The sequence below is a fragment of the Canis lupus genome, chromosome 9, assembly GCF_003254725.2.
Source record: "Canis lupus dingo isolate Sandy chromosome 9, ASM325472v2, whole genome shotgun sequence".
Lineage (NCBI taxonomy): Eukaryota > Metazoa > Chordata > Mammalia > Carnivora > Canidae > Canis > Canis lupus.
In genome coordinates, this window is record NC_064251.1 from 55,664,466 (window position 1) to 55,677,833 (window position 13,368).

Sequence of the window (13,368 nt, forward strand, 5' to 3'; positions counted from 1 at the left end):
TCTTGCAGAAACCTGCAAGATGTGGCTTGGGCCTCTCCGTGCAGCACCTTCCTTCCCGTCATGGGCATGTCTGAGGGCGCAGGTGGGTCTGGGCTGGTGCTTCTCCTGCTCCTTCTAGGCAGACCCTGGCCTCCACTCCTCTACCCCTCCCACCGCCACCCCAAACCCACAGGAGGTTTGCAGCCTTGGAGGTACTGGCCAGGAGCCCTCAGAGGTTGCAGACCAGGCCTCTGAGGTCTGATGGATGCAGAGGACTTGAAATCAACTGACAGGCTCACCTTGCAGCCCGTTTGCAAGACATGCTTCCCCCATCTCAAGATGTTTCATTGGTGGTGGGTCCCCACCAGAAGGACCCGGGGCCACTGAAATATGTCCTTCCAGCTGGGACCTTGGGCACAGGACTGGAGTGGGGGAGGGGCATGGTGATTTCTTAAAAACAATTCTCACATATCTGAGTAACGGGACCTGGAGACCTAAGTTCAAGAGCAGGGACTAGAACACCACAGTGAAGGGCCAAGCACACTAGGCTTCAAGTCCAACTCAAGAGGAGTCCGATTTGAGATATGAAAAATGCACCATCCATCTCAGCCACAGCAAACGGCTTAGAACTCTGACGTCAATGCACTAATAAGGGCACTTTTCATAGCAAGGTCCTGCGGGAGGGAGTCTCTCGGTGGTTCTTTACTTACATGACGGGTCAGTTTCACAGCCTTGGGTGGCTGCTGGTCCACCAGGTGTTTTCATTGGCCTGTCATAGGAGATGTGGCTCCTCCAGGGCAGGGACCACCTCTGGTTCATCTTTGTGCCCTAAAAGCCCACCTGGTGCCCTATAGTCAGCACTCAAAGTCCCAGTGGTGTGTCTCGGCCACCAAGCTGAGCTCCCTTTGGCAGCAGGGCTCCATTCTGTTCGCTGAGAACAAAGTGTCCACCTCCGAAGCCTGGCCTCTCAGTTTCTCCCAGTGGGATCTTAAGCCAGTCACTTCCCCTCTCTGCGCCTACTTCTCTTCACTCAGGAAAAGGTGATCCCAGTCACTCGAGTCTTGTGGGATTGCATTAGGGCAGCCCGAGCAGGTAAAGAGTTTCACTCACACCTAGTGTGTAGGACATACCCTGGGGTAGGATATCACCGTCCAGTCTTCCAAGGGTCCCGTGTGTTGCTGGGCACACAGCAGGTGCTCAGATGTGTTCAGGCAGATTTCTTTAAACCCACATTTCTTAAAGTATAGGGATAAAAATCTTATGTTATTTGTGGAAATTGGGGGGGGGGGCACAGAGGGTGAGGGAAAGAGAGACTCCTAAGCAGGCTCCATGCCCAGTAAGGAGCCTGACACAGGGCTCAATCCTACAACCCCAAGATCATGACCTGAGCCGAAATTAAGAGTCAGACGCTTACCCGATTGAGCCACACAGGAACCCTAAAAATGTATTCTTTTAAAAAAGAGAGCTTGACCTCTTTCTCCCCATCTACAGCCAGGTATTAAGATAGATACAGGCAAAAAAAAAAAAAAAAAAGATAGATACATGCACGTCCCCATTTTATGGATGAGGAAGCCAAGGCTCAGAGAGGTCAGATAGGCTCCCAAGGTCACTCAGAGGTAGAGTCAAACTCTTAAATATTAGCATCTTGGGTTCCTAACCCTGGCCTGTCTGAGATGCTTGCTTAAACCCCCCAGAACCAGGAGCCCCATCACAGAGAAAAGCAACAGTGACCACCGGCACATATGAATTAACCTGGCCAGTAATCCTATAGTAAGGTCACATCCCCTTCAAAGATTTCTCTGAGTGGAAACTAATACAACAAAGAAGGGAAATTTGAATCAGGTCACACACACACAAACAGCACCTCTGGAAGAGTGCAAATTCCCTGAGACTGAGCTAACTCTGGCCAACTTTCATCTCATTCCCTTGTAAGCGTGGAAGAGGTGGGGAAGGGGCAGGTTCAGTTTAGAAGACTCCCGGGTTTCAGTAAGACCTGAGAAGAGTTGGTGGAGGGTGAGGGTGAGGGTGAGGGTGGGGGTGGGGATGGGGGCGGGGGTGGGAGGACCGGAGCTCTGTAGCTTTCCTGAAGGGAGTCTCAGACAGGGTCTCTCAAGCAGCTATGTGAGGTGGGATGAGAATCTGGGCTCTCAAGCCTCAGAAACAGGGGTCCCTCCTGGCAAGCTGTGGGACCTCCCTGACCTTCGGTCTCTTCACTGAAATGAGTCCAGCAAAGCTTTGCTGTCCCACTGCATCTTGTGGAGCTGGATGCTGAGGTCCCGGTAATACATGGGACCCCCCCCCCTTTCCTGATGGGAGAAATGGTGAATGTAGAGACCAACAGATTCAGAGATCAGTATGGAAATAACCCAGGGCTGAGAATAATGTTTATCTGCGGCTGGTGGTGAGGGCTCAGAGTGTGCTTTGGAGGTGAGGCTTAACCCCATGTCTGCCGATCATGCGCCGAGTGCTCAGTCGGCAAAAGCTCCTCTGGTCTCTGGGGGTGTTGTTATTATTATCACTGTAAACTGAATAAAACTGGGCAGCCCAGGGGACCAGGATCATCACCATGGGGCCGTTCAAAAGAAACACCCCTCTGACATCCCCAAACCCCTGGAAAGCAGTTTAAATCCTCCCGATCTCTCACAGAGACACCAAAGGGGAATTCCTAGGCACACCACCCACAAGAGCATCAAGACTCTCTGCCAATGTGTCTGCCTGGGAGCTCTGACAGCAGTTGCTCTAGCAACATCATCCCATTTGGCCGCACCTCTTTCCCTCTCATTCTTAGAGAGGCAGGGGCTGCTGGGCCTGGCCGGGATGCCGGCTCTGCCCTCACTGGCCGCATGCCTCAACTGCTTCAATAACCTCAGTTTTCTCATCTGCAAAATGTAAACAGTAGTCCTGCCTGCAAGGAGTCGTCGTGGGGGCTCCGTGAGATAATGGCTTGGAGCATTTCACATGGGCAGACACAGCCAGGCTGGGAAGTATGAGTGCAAACCGGGAGGATTTCCTTCTTCTGCCTTCTACCCGCCCTTTGCATCCCACCCCAGTTAGGAGCTCTGGACAGGTTTTCTGTTAGTTAGTCTGGGCTTGCCAAATCCTAGCACCCAGGCAGCTCCACGTCCTGCCCCACGGAGCACAGGAAAAGGACCAGTGCTGGACAGCAAACTCTGGAACTTTTTAAGGAGGGGGTAGCAAGGGGCAGGGCCATGCTATGAAGACAGGATTCTCCCTCCACTCTTTCCTGTACAGAGGCAGTGTCCCCCAGGTGTCACCACAAAATGTCAGTGTGCACAGGGCAGGGCCAGGTGTTCCCCTGGGGTCTGCTGATATGTAGGGGAGATGGCTCCACACCTCTGACCGAGGCCACTGACTGCCCTAAGCCTGGCAGCGTGGCCCAAGGTGGACCCACATCAGGGACCTGCATGTTTCCATTTCTGAGGGGCCTTGGGCCAGGCCCTCACAGGGTTTACCCGCCATCAGGGCCTGAGCAGAAGGTGAGAGCCCCAGGCGTGGCACAAGAGGACCCGCTGGGGTGTCAGGGAGAGCTTCCCAGAGGAAAGGCACAAAAGGGAAGGGCCGGGGAAGAAGGAAGGGAGTTGCAGGCAGAGGCCTGGGAGGGAGAAAGTGGTAGGTTCCAGCAACAGAAAGAAGATCTCTCCTACCATCACCTCCACCATCCCACCTGCAGGGGACATGCCCCCTTCGGAGGTCAGAGGACCAGAGCTCTGTAACTCTCAATCACAGATGGGGAGACCAGTTCTAAGAGAGACAGGGAACCAACCCCGGCTGGGACTAGAGCCTGAGCCTCCTGACTCCCCACGCAGGTGAGAATCAAGATGCTAGCCTGGGCCCCACGCACCCCTGAATCTGCTTTGCCGTCATTGGGCCTGCTATCTTCACCCCCATTCTACTGATGGAGAAACCGAGGCCGAAGGACACCAGTCCCGCGGAGTTCGTCTATCTCCTGGGATCTAGGACAAGCCCAAGGTGCCCAGATGCCCTCCCCAGGTGGGGCAGGAAACAGCCAGGAGCAGGTGACCCCCGGAGTGAGGACGGAGGGAGCCCCGATGGGTTGCAGAAGCCAGCATCAAGCCAGGAAAGGCCGAGGAATGTGGGTGGGGATGGGGTGGGCCTCTGCAGGGGGCCAGTCTGGTAAGGGCCCGGGACTCTTGGCAGCCCCCTCGCTCAGTCCCGAGTGAGACCCCGGCTTCCCGAAAGACACCACCCCCAGCTGGGCGGGGAGAAGGACCGCGGCCTCCAGGCCGCCCAATCAGATGCACTTCCAGTCTGATGGAGGAGGCAGCCCCGGCGGAGGGCTCCCGGGACCTCCCCGGACTTGGCGCGCCCCCAGTCCACCCACCCCCACCCCCACCCCCACCCCCAGCCTCATTAGCACCGACGCCCGTCGTCCTCCCCTCGGCTTCCGGTGGCTCCAGAATATAAAGGTTAAATCCTAACCTCATCTGAGCAGTTTCTCCCGGCTTTGCCTACCCAGCGCCAGTTGCTGGTAATTATATGCATCTCCGAGCAGCCAATCAGCTGTCAGACTGACAGATACTGATCTTTTCGTTTTATTTTTAGCTCTGTGCTTCCCCCTCTAGTTGCAAAAAAAAATTCTGTTTGTTCTGTGTGCTGCTGCCTGGCTCTTAGCTTTGCAGCCGGCTCTCATCTCCGCCAGCCGGGCGGGAGCAGAAAGCCGCAGGGGCTGGAGCCTCCTGCCCTTCCAAGAAATGGGGGAACCAAACAGACCGGCTGCCCCCCAGCTGTGGACCCCGGGCTGCGATGGGAAGGGAGAGGCCAGGCGCTGCGCGCAGAGGCGCCCTCGGAGGCCTCGGGAGCGGCAGAGGCGCTGCACTTGGCCTGTGGCCTTGCATGGGAGGAAGGCGAGTCCGTACCTGCAGGCGGGGGCCTAGCACAGAGGCAGAGACAAAGCTAGGCAGAGAAGAGGAAAAAGAGGAAGGGAAAAGACAAGCCCCCCGCGCCCCCAACTGAACAGAAGGGGGCAGGAATGGCTGCCAGCCCGTGAGCACTGGAATGGGAGTCAGGAGGGGGCTTTCCAGCCAGGCCTGCAGGGCTCAGGCAGGGGGTGGAGAGTATGCTCTCCCAGGCCTGGGTGCCTCATCTGCCACTTGAAGGGCAAGTGAAGAAGTGCTCTGCAGAGTCTATTTGTGGGTCATTCTAGAAGGTTCTGTGGATCTCCCTGGAGGCACCAGGAAGCTGGCAGGTGTAGGCCAGCCAGCAGGAGGCCCCTGTTCACATGGGGTCTCTGGAAGGAGAGAAGGAATCTGAGGGCCAGGCAAGCTCTTAGGTCCCAGAGTCTCCCAGAGGGTCAAGGGCCTTGATCCAGGAGAGGGGCCAGTGCTGCAGAGGGACTGTGATGTTTCTTCCTTGTCCTACACTTTGCAGAGCACTTCCCATGCCCCAGGGGTCTCCTTTACTTCCCCATATCTGGCCTCTGGCTGCAGGGATGCAGGGGTCAGGGGGCCTGGCCAGGATCACCTCTGCTCTGATTGGCCTGTGGGGAGGGGAGGCCGAGTTGCCTAATGGTTTGGGCTTTGGGGCACAATCACAAGTTTAAGCCCCAGGGCTCCAGTGTACCAGCTCCCTGAGTCCGAGTGAATACCTCCAAGCTCTCCAGGTCCCAGCATCCCCATCGGGAAAGGGGGCCCCCAGTGCCACCCCCCCCCCCCACTTTATAGGACTGCTCTGGGGAGTGAAGTCACACCGTGCTGGTACTCACAGCCCTAGCACCGGTCCGGTGCCCTTATGAATGGGGATTATTAGCATCTCTGTTATGCGAATGGGGAAACTGAGGTTCATGTGACTCATAATTGGCAGAACTGGGACTAGAATCCCCCCCCCTTTTGGCTTCCCTTCCTCTGACACCACAGATGGCGCGCTGAGAAAAAAGAGAAAGGAGAGCGGGAGAAGGGAATTAGGAGCCCGGGAGAGATGGAGGGGAGGCAGCAGCACCGTGATCAATTACTTGGGCTATAAATTTCTGCTGTTTTGCAAAGTGAGCACACAACCTCGGAGAAGCATCGCTCGCTGGGTCTGCTCACAAGAAACCGAACAGCCAAGCCCACAGCAGATGCATTTGAAGGTGGGAGCCAGAGAGGGAGAGGAGATGAGCTCCAGGGTGGAGTCCACCTGGTTGGTGGCGTGGCCAGAGGACAAGGACCCAAGGAGAGGAGCAAAGGAGGGGAGGGGCACCAGGGTACCAGAGCACTGAGCTAGCATGGGAGCTGCCTGGGGTGGGGGTGGGGGTCCTCTTGGGAGGGGGGTCACCTTCTTCAGCTCTTCCCAGCAGCTTCCTCTCCCCTCGCTGGGCAGCCCTGGCTACCACAACACACCTGCCTGGCCAGCCTCCTAACGCTGCTTTCACTGCTCGTCCTGGACTGCTGAATTTCAACTTCCCCATCTGTACAATGGGGGCAGTGTGGCATTTGTCCTGCCCCTGAGAGTGAGGAGTAAGGGCAGCCTAGAATGTCGGCGGCTTAGCCTGGGACCTGGCACGCACACAGCAAGTGGAGTTAATGCTGCTGTTATTATTGGAACGATAACCAAGGGCTTAGGTTGTTGGGAGGCCCATCGAGGTATTGGAAAGGTGGGGCGGGTCATCCCTCTGAGGAATGGGGTGGAAAGGGTTGCCCACAGTGGGGATGTGGTAGACCTTGATCTGTCTCTCAGTCTCCCAGCAGGTGGGAGCTAAGGGTGGGGGCTGGGATGCACTTCATGCTTGGGAAATGGGCCCAGGTTCCCAGCCTCCACCTCCCTGGATCCTCACTTGTGGTCCATTTAAGAAATGAGCCCTAACTGGAGTCCAGCCAACCCCTCTGGAATCCAGGTGCTCCAGGAAAATGGGATTCCGGGAACAGCGGCTCAGGCTCTCCACGCTGTGGAATTGCAAAGAGCACAGCATTTCAGAAGCACCCCCTGCATGCTGTCTTCTGCTGCGGGCATGAGGAAATTCAGCAGTGAAGCATTGGGGACTTGCCTATAACGAGTAATTTGTTAAGGACAAAAGCAGATAGAGTTCAGCGGACTCTGAACCCTGGTCTTTGGACCCCAGACCAATGGCCAAAGTAATGGGAGGCCATAGGTGGGACAAGACCACAGACTACAGACATGATGAAATGAGCCAGGGTAGGGTGGAGGGCCCGAGGGCAAGAGGTGAAGCCCATAGGGGTGGGACCCTGGGTTTAGCGGGGCACCAGGCACAGGACCAGGTACATACTCTCCAACCCCGGGGATTCTATGCTGAAAGTAGTGGAGAAGCTTGCTAATTTCAAGGAAACTTAATGGATGCCTTTAAAATGAAGAGAAGATCCTCTGGATGAGGATGATAAAAATGTTGTATCAGTCAGGATGGGCTAACAGCTGTAACAAACAGCCCCCAAATAATAAAAATGTTTTCTTCCTTACATACATGGGCTGTGAGCTAGTGGAGGTTCTGCTTACTCAGAGGCCCAGGCTCTTTCATCTCGTGTCTCATCACTTTCTAGGGCCTTAGCTTCCTCTGCCATAATCTCAAGGGCAGGGAAGGAGAGAGTGGTGGGGATGGCATGGGAGGAATTTTATGGACCAGGGTGGTGGGGCACATCACTTCAGCTGATGAGCTATTGGCCAGAGCTTGGTCATGTGACCACAACTACCTGCAAAGGAGGCTGGGAAATGTAGTCCGGCTGCATGCCCAAGAGGAAAAGAATGAACCGCGGTTTGGTGAAAACATAGCAGTCTCTACCAAATGCTATCCTGTTTAGGTGGATGAACGGGTGCTCACAAAGCACCTAGTTGTAGGTCCCAGCCACTTACCTGTATGCTAAAGCTGTTTTTTTGTCCTATAAATTTATTTGTCCTATAAATCCAGAGGTTGCTCTTCTGAGGGTCAGGATAGGCATTTGAAGGCTGTTCCTCCGGAAACGGTACATTAAAGTGTGTGTGTGTGTGTGTGTGTGTGTGTGTGTGTGTGTCAGAAAGACAGAGACAGAAATGGACACAGAGGGAAAAAGAGAGAGAGAGAGATTGAGAGAGAAGAGCCATGGATGGAGAGATTTTTTTCTGATCTAGGGGAGCATCCAGAGCTTTCACTAGGTGCTCAAAAATGTGAGGCATAGTGGTTTAAAGAGAGACAGACCACTCTGGTATTAAAGCAGCAGCTTAGCTGTGCAAAGCTGACTTTGTTTGGGACTTAGCCGGGCCTTGGTACCAGGTATGTTGATCCTTCTGGCCCCACTCCACATCACAGGAGGTAGAACAAAGATTCTCCAGCCAGCATCTCTCCTCGCTGAGGCATGCCCCGGAGACCCCCGGGTCATGCTGGAGAAGGCCCCAGCTGATCCATGACGGTGGACATGGTGGTCCCAGACAGCATAGTGGTGAGAGCAGCCATGGGGTCATGGGATGTCAGCACCGGAGGTCAGCTTGGATAGGCAGGTGGAGGGGCTGAGGCTCAGGGAGGGGCCATTGGGCTCAGGGTCACACAGTGCTCTGGTGCAGAGCCATTCCACTGCAGTCAGGTTTCTGTGATTGTAAGCAACAGAAATGGGCTGTTTATTTTGAGCAGAGAAAGGCTCCATTGCCAGACCCAGGAGAAGGTCAGAACAGAAAGAGACACAGGAGAGGCAAGCAGGACCCAGGGAGGACACACAGTACTGGGCATCTTGGGGAGACTCAGTGACCACCCTCAGAGACTGGCCATCAGGATGAGGAAGGAGCCCCCTGTCCTCAGGGAAGGAGGGCTAATGACCTCACCAGGGCTACAGGCCCGCTCCTTGGCAAGACCAGACAGGCGCATCTGGGACAAGAGCCCACTCCCCAGGCCATGCACATGAGGGGAATTCCCCATCAGGCGACTGGGGGGCTTTTGCCAGAAAGAGGGGCGTGGGTGCTGGGCTGGCCAGAACAACAGATGTCCGCTCCAGCCTCCTGAGCCAGGATTGTGCAATCGAAACAAAACAACCACGGGGCTGGTTTCCTGCAGTCCAGAGCCTTGACCTAAGCAGAGAATCCAGCCCAGAGCAGGGCTGCGAGGCCAGCAAAACAGAAGCACCCAGAAGACTGGTGTTCCGGACTCTGCTCGCTCCCCAGGAGGAGGCTGGTTGCTCCATACCAGGCTGGGCTCACATGGGGTTTAGTGAAGGGAAATGTCACAAGCATGGGACGTGAGGCTGGAGGAGGACCCGGGGCCCAGGGTGAGGGTCCAGGTGAGAATTCACTGCAGGAGAGCCAGGAAAGCTGCCAACCTCACTCCACCCTGGCAGAAGGAGCTAGAAACTATAGACAGAAGAGGGACGGTGTGATGTCAGCATCAACACAGTGAGGCTCCAGTTCCAATCAAACACCCATCTCTGTGTGGCTGGGAAGGTCCCATGTAGATGTGATTACAGCCCATAATTGATTGCCGTGAAGTCAGGAAGGTTGTTCCAGATTTTCTGAGTGGGCCAGACTCCATCACTTGAAAGACCTAAGTGCCAAGCTGAGGCTTTGCTGTTGGGGAAGGAATTCTGCTGGTGCCCCCAGCGCCCCCTGCACCCTTGCTATTTGGGTCCCCCCACGTGTCCGGCCACCCCCATGGCTACATAGCCAGTGAGTGCCTTGCAATCAGTCTCTTCACACAGATCTGCTGGTTCTATTTCTCCAGCTGAAGCCAAGGCAGAGGGCAAGGACAGGGTGTGGGGGTGGGAGGGGAGGTTCCCAGGCCAATCTCTAGATGGAACGGAGGGTACTTACACCCCTGCAGACAAGCACAATGGGGTCATGTCTCTAAAGTAGCTGGGGAGCAAGGACAATGCTCCCTGTAGGGGCCACACAGCCCCTGGGAGTCAGTGTTCAGGAAGGTGGCTCAGAGTTCCGGTGCTGACCTGTCGCCCCGTCCCCCTGTCCCCTGTCCCCTTGTGTAGCGGACATATCACTGAGCTCTGGGCTATAGAACCTGATTTCTCGGACTTTCCAAGCCTGGAGGGCAGGGAGGAAGCACTGGCCCCAGGACAAATGAGGAACAGGGCCCAGATCACTTGTCTGGCGGCTCAGGTGGTCCCCTGGGTTAATGCTCTGTTTGGCGTATCCTCCCTCAGACAAGGCAGGGGGTGCAGGGACAGGTACAGAAGGGGAGACGCCCCTGACTTGAACCACAGGCCTGCTCAGACAAGCAGCCGAGCCTGCAGGCATTCGAGGCACACCCAAGGGTGGGCAGGACATTCATTTGTTGATGAAACATGAGTATCGAGCCCACCACTCCAGCCTCTGCTCCAAGCCCCCGTGCTTGTTCCTTTTATCCTCAGGAAGTCCCTGAGAGGTGGAGGAGCCGATATCTCCATCACACCCATTTTACAGGGGAGGAAACTGAGACACGGGGAGGTTAACTTCTTACCCGAGTTCCCACAGCAAGTCCAGCCCCACTCTCCTTTGTCTACAGACCTCCAAACAAGCCTCCTCCAGGAGGCCTTCCCACCCCTGGCACCTTCTAAAAACACCCCATCAAGAGGACTCTGTCTGACTTCCATTAGAGCACGTGCCACAGCTCTGCACCCCTTCTTTTGCATCACGACGTTTGTTTGATCTTTGGGGCTCCAGCCCCCCATTATCAAAGCAATAAACACTCGAATGGAAAGCTTAGGAAGCATGGAGGCCTCACACCGTGGTGTAATTGATCTGTCCCTCATCCGCAGGTCCCCTCCAGACATACATGGGGAGCCTGTGTCATATTCCTGCTGCTCCTGGGGGATAGGGGCCCTGCCCACAGCAAGGGCTGGGAGTGTCTCTGCCTCCCACCAGGGCTTTGCAAATCTGGGGTTGGTTTGGTTTTTTTTTTTTTTTTTTTTTTTTTATTTATTCATGATAGACATAGAGAGAGAGAGAGAGAGGGGCAGAGACACAGGCGGAGGGGGAGAAGCAGGCTCCATGCAGGGAGCCCGACGCGGGACTCGATCCCAGGACTCCAGGATCACGCCCCCTGCCAAAGGCAGACGCTAAACCTCTGAGCCACCCAGGGATCCCTGGGGTTGGTTTGTTAAACCGGTGCTTGGTGACATCTATCATGGTTGTCATCTGGGGCGCCTGCTGTGTGCCGCGCCAGGCTGAGTGGCTGCCACCCTCCATCCTCCCAGCCTCTGCCATGCTGTGGTCAGCACCCCTAGTTTTCTGATGCAGAAACTGAGGCTCAGATAGGCTGGACCATTTGTCCAGGGTCTGGGTCTGTGGAGCTTTGCAGCAGCCCCTGCCTCCCACCGAGAGGCATTTCCAGGGCCCTGTTAGTCACCTATCACCAGGCTTAGCGCAGATGTTCTGCCCAAGACCTCACAAAGCTAAGGCAGAAACAAGAGGCTGCCTTGAGCGATGTCCACTCACCACATAAAACAGTGAGTGCCCTGCCAGCCTAATGCACGGGGCTGAGGCAGAGAAGCATTTTTACCGTCATTGTCGTCGTCGTCGTCGTGATCCCAGAGATTCTGGTAAACCTGGTTTGCTTAAAGCAAGGGAAGCAGGGATTAACTGAATCTGGGCGGTTTCCATGGAGCCCAGATGGTGCAAAAAGACATTTAGCCTTTCCTGGGGTGTGGGGACCACGGGCTGGAGGGGGAGTCACTCAGTCCCCTGAGAAGACACCTGGAAGATCACCCCACTGCTGGCCACCAACATCAACAGGAAGATGACTGGGTCCATGGACAATCTGAGCAAGTGACACGGGGGCCAGTGGACACGGTCCACATTTTCTGACACCTCCCTCTGCCCTGGAGAACGTGTTTTTTTTCCCCAGGACTCTGGCCCCTGTCCTCCCCAGGCTTGGCTGCAGCAGCTTTACCCAGCACCTTGTTCCTCAAGTCCTGTCCAGGACCAGAAGACACCAAGGAGACAGAATGTCATTGTCAAGCGAGGAATCCCGATTCAGTTAATTCATCCGTTCATCCATCGATTCATTCATTCCATGTATTCACCAGAAAACTCTTAATCATTAGGTCCGTTCTCATTAGCACCTTGGTTGGGAGCAGTCATCTCTCTTTCCCCAGATCCCCCCAGTCATCACCGACCTTCCCTACCCCCCATTCACTGGCGCTGGGCTGATAGGATGAAATGAGTCACATGCCTACACAACATGCTCTCTGGGCACCAGATTCGATTAGACCACTTCTTCTGTAATAGTAAGAGGAGCTGGCACAGAGCTCCTTACCATGGTCTCAGGATGTCATATATTATTCCATTTACAACGGCTCTAAGACGTAGGTGCTATTATTATAAGACACTCTATTCATTATTACAAGATACTGTATCCATTCATTAATTCTTCCAACAAATTCTTATTGAGCTTGGACTCTGACCCTCACCCGTTGCCCCAGAGGGTCCTGGGGAAACCCAAGATGAATAAGGCCGGCCTTGCTCTCAAGGAGCTGGAAGGCAGGGCAGCCAGCTTCCAAGATGGCCCCTCCAGATGTTCATGCCTTTGTTTCATGACCAATAAAGTAGAACGGAGCTGACTGTCTGTGACAATATGTAATTTCTAAGGCTAAGTCACCGAGGGTACTGTGGCTTCCACCTTGCTCCCTGGGATTGCTCACTTAGCAGGAAGGCAGACGCCATGCTGGGAGGCCACTGAAGCAGCTGTGTGCAAGGCCAAGAGCTTGCCAGGCCTGCACTTTCCTCGTTGGATGGGCCTTTCCAGGCTCATAGAGCCTTCCGAGACCACTGTCCCTGCTGACACCTGACTGCAATCTTCAAAGAGAGTGTGAGCCAAAACCACCCAGTTTAGCTGCTTCCAAATTTCTGACCCACAAAAAACAGTGAGATAATAAATGTTTGTTGTTGTTTTCAGCTACTGTGTGTTTGGGGGTTTTTATGTAGCAACAGATGAATACAGTGGTGTGTGTGTGTGTGTGTGTGTGTGTGAGAGAGAGAGAGAGAGACTTGTAAGCAAATGAATCAAGTGCTAACAGAATGCAGAGGGCTGGCCAGGGAAGGAAGGATGCCTGCTAGCTGGAGGAGGTATTCCCGGTGGTATACTTGGAAGTCCAGCAGAGGAGACAGACAGTAAGATCGTGATTCACAAACTGTTCATTCATTCAAAAAACACAACTGTGCGCTTGTGCTACGCTGAAGAGTACCAATGCCAGGGCTACAGTGGGGAAAAAAGCAGACCTAATGCCAGCTGTGATAAAGTTCCTGTTCTGGTCGGGGACACATATCAGGTGAGGTCATAAATAAACAGAGAATCCCGAAGGAGATGGGGGCCATAAGAGAAAAGACAGGGCAGGCTTCACTTGGAGCAACATGAACTGAGATCCAAAGGATATATAGTAGCTGGCTGTGATGCTGGGAGCTGCAGGGAGACCGCATGTGACCAGGTCCCCAGGGGGTGACGAGCCCGGTGAGTCAGAAGGAAAAAACCCAAGA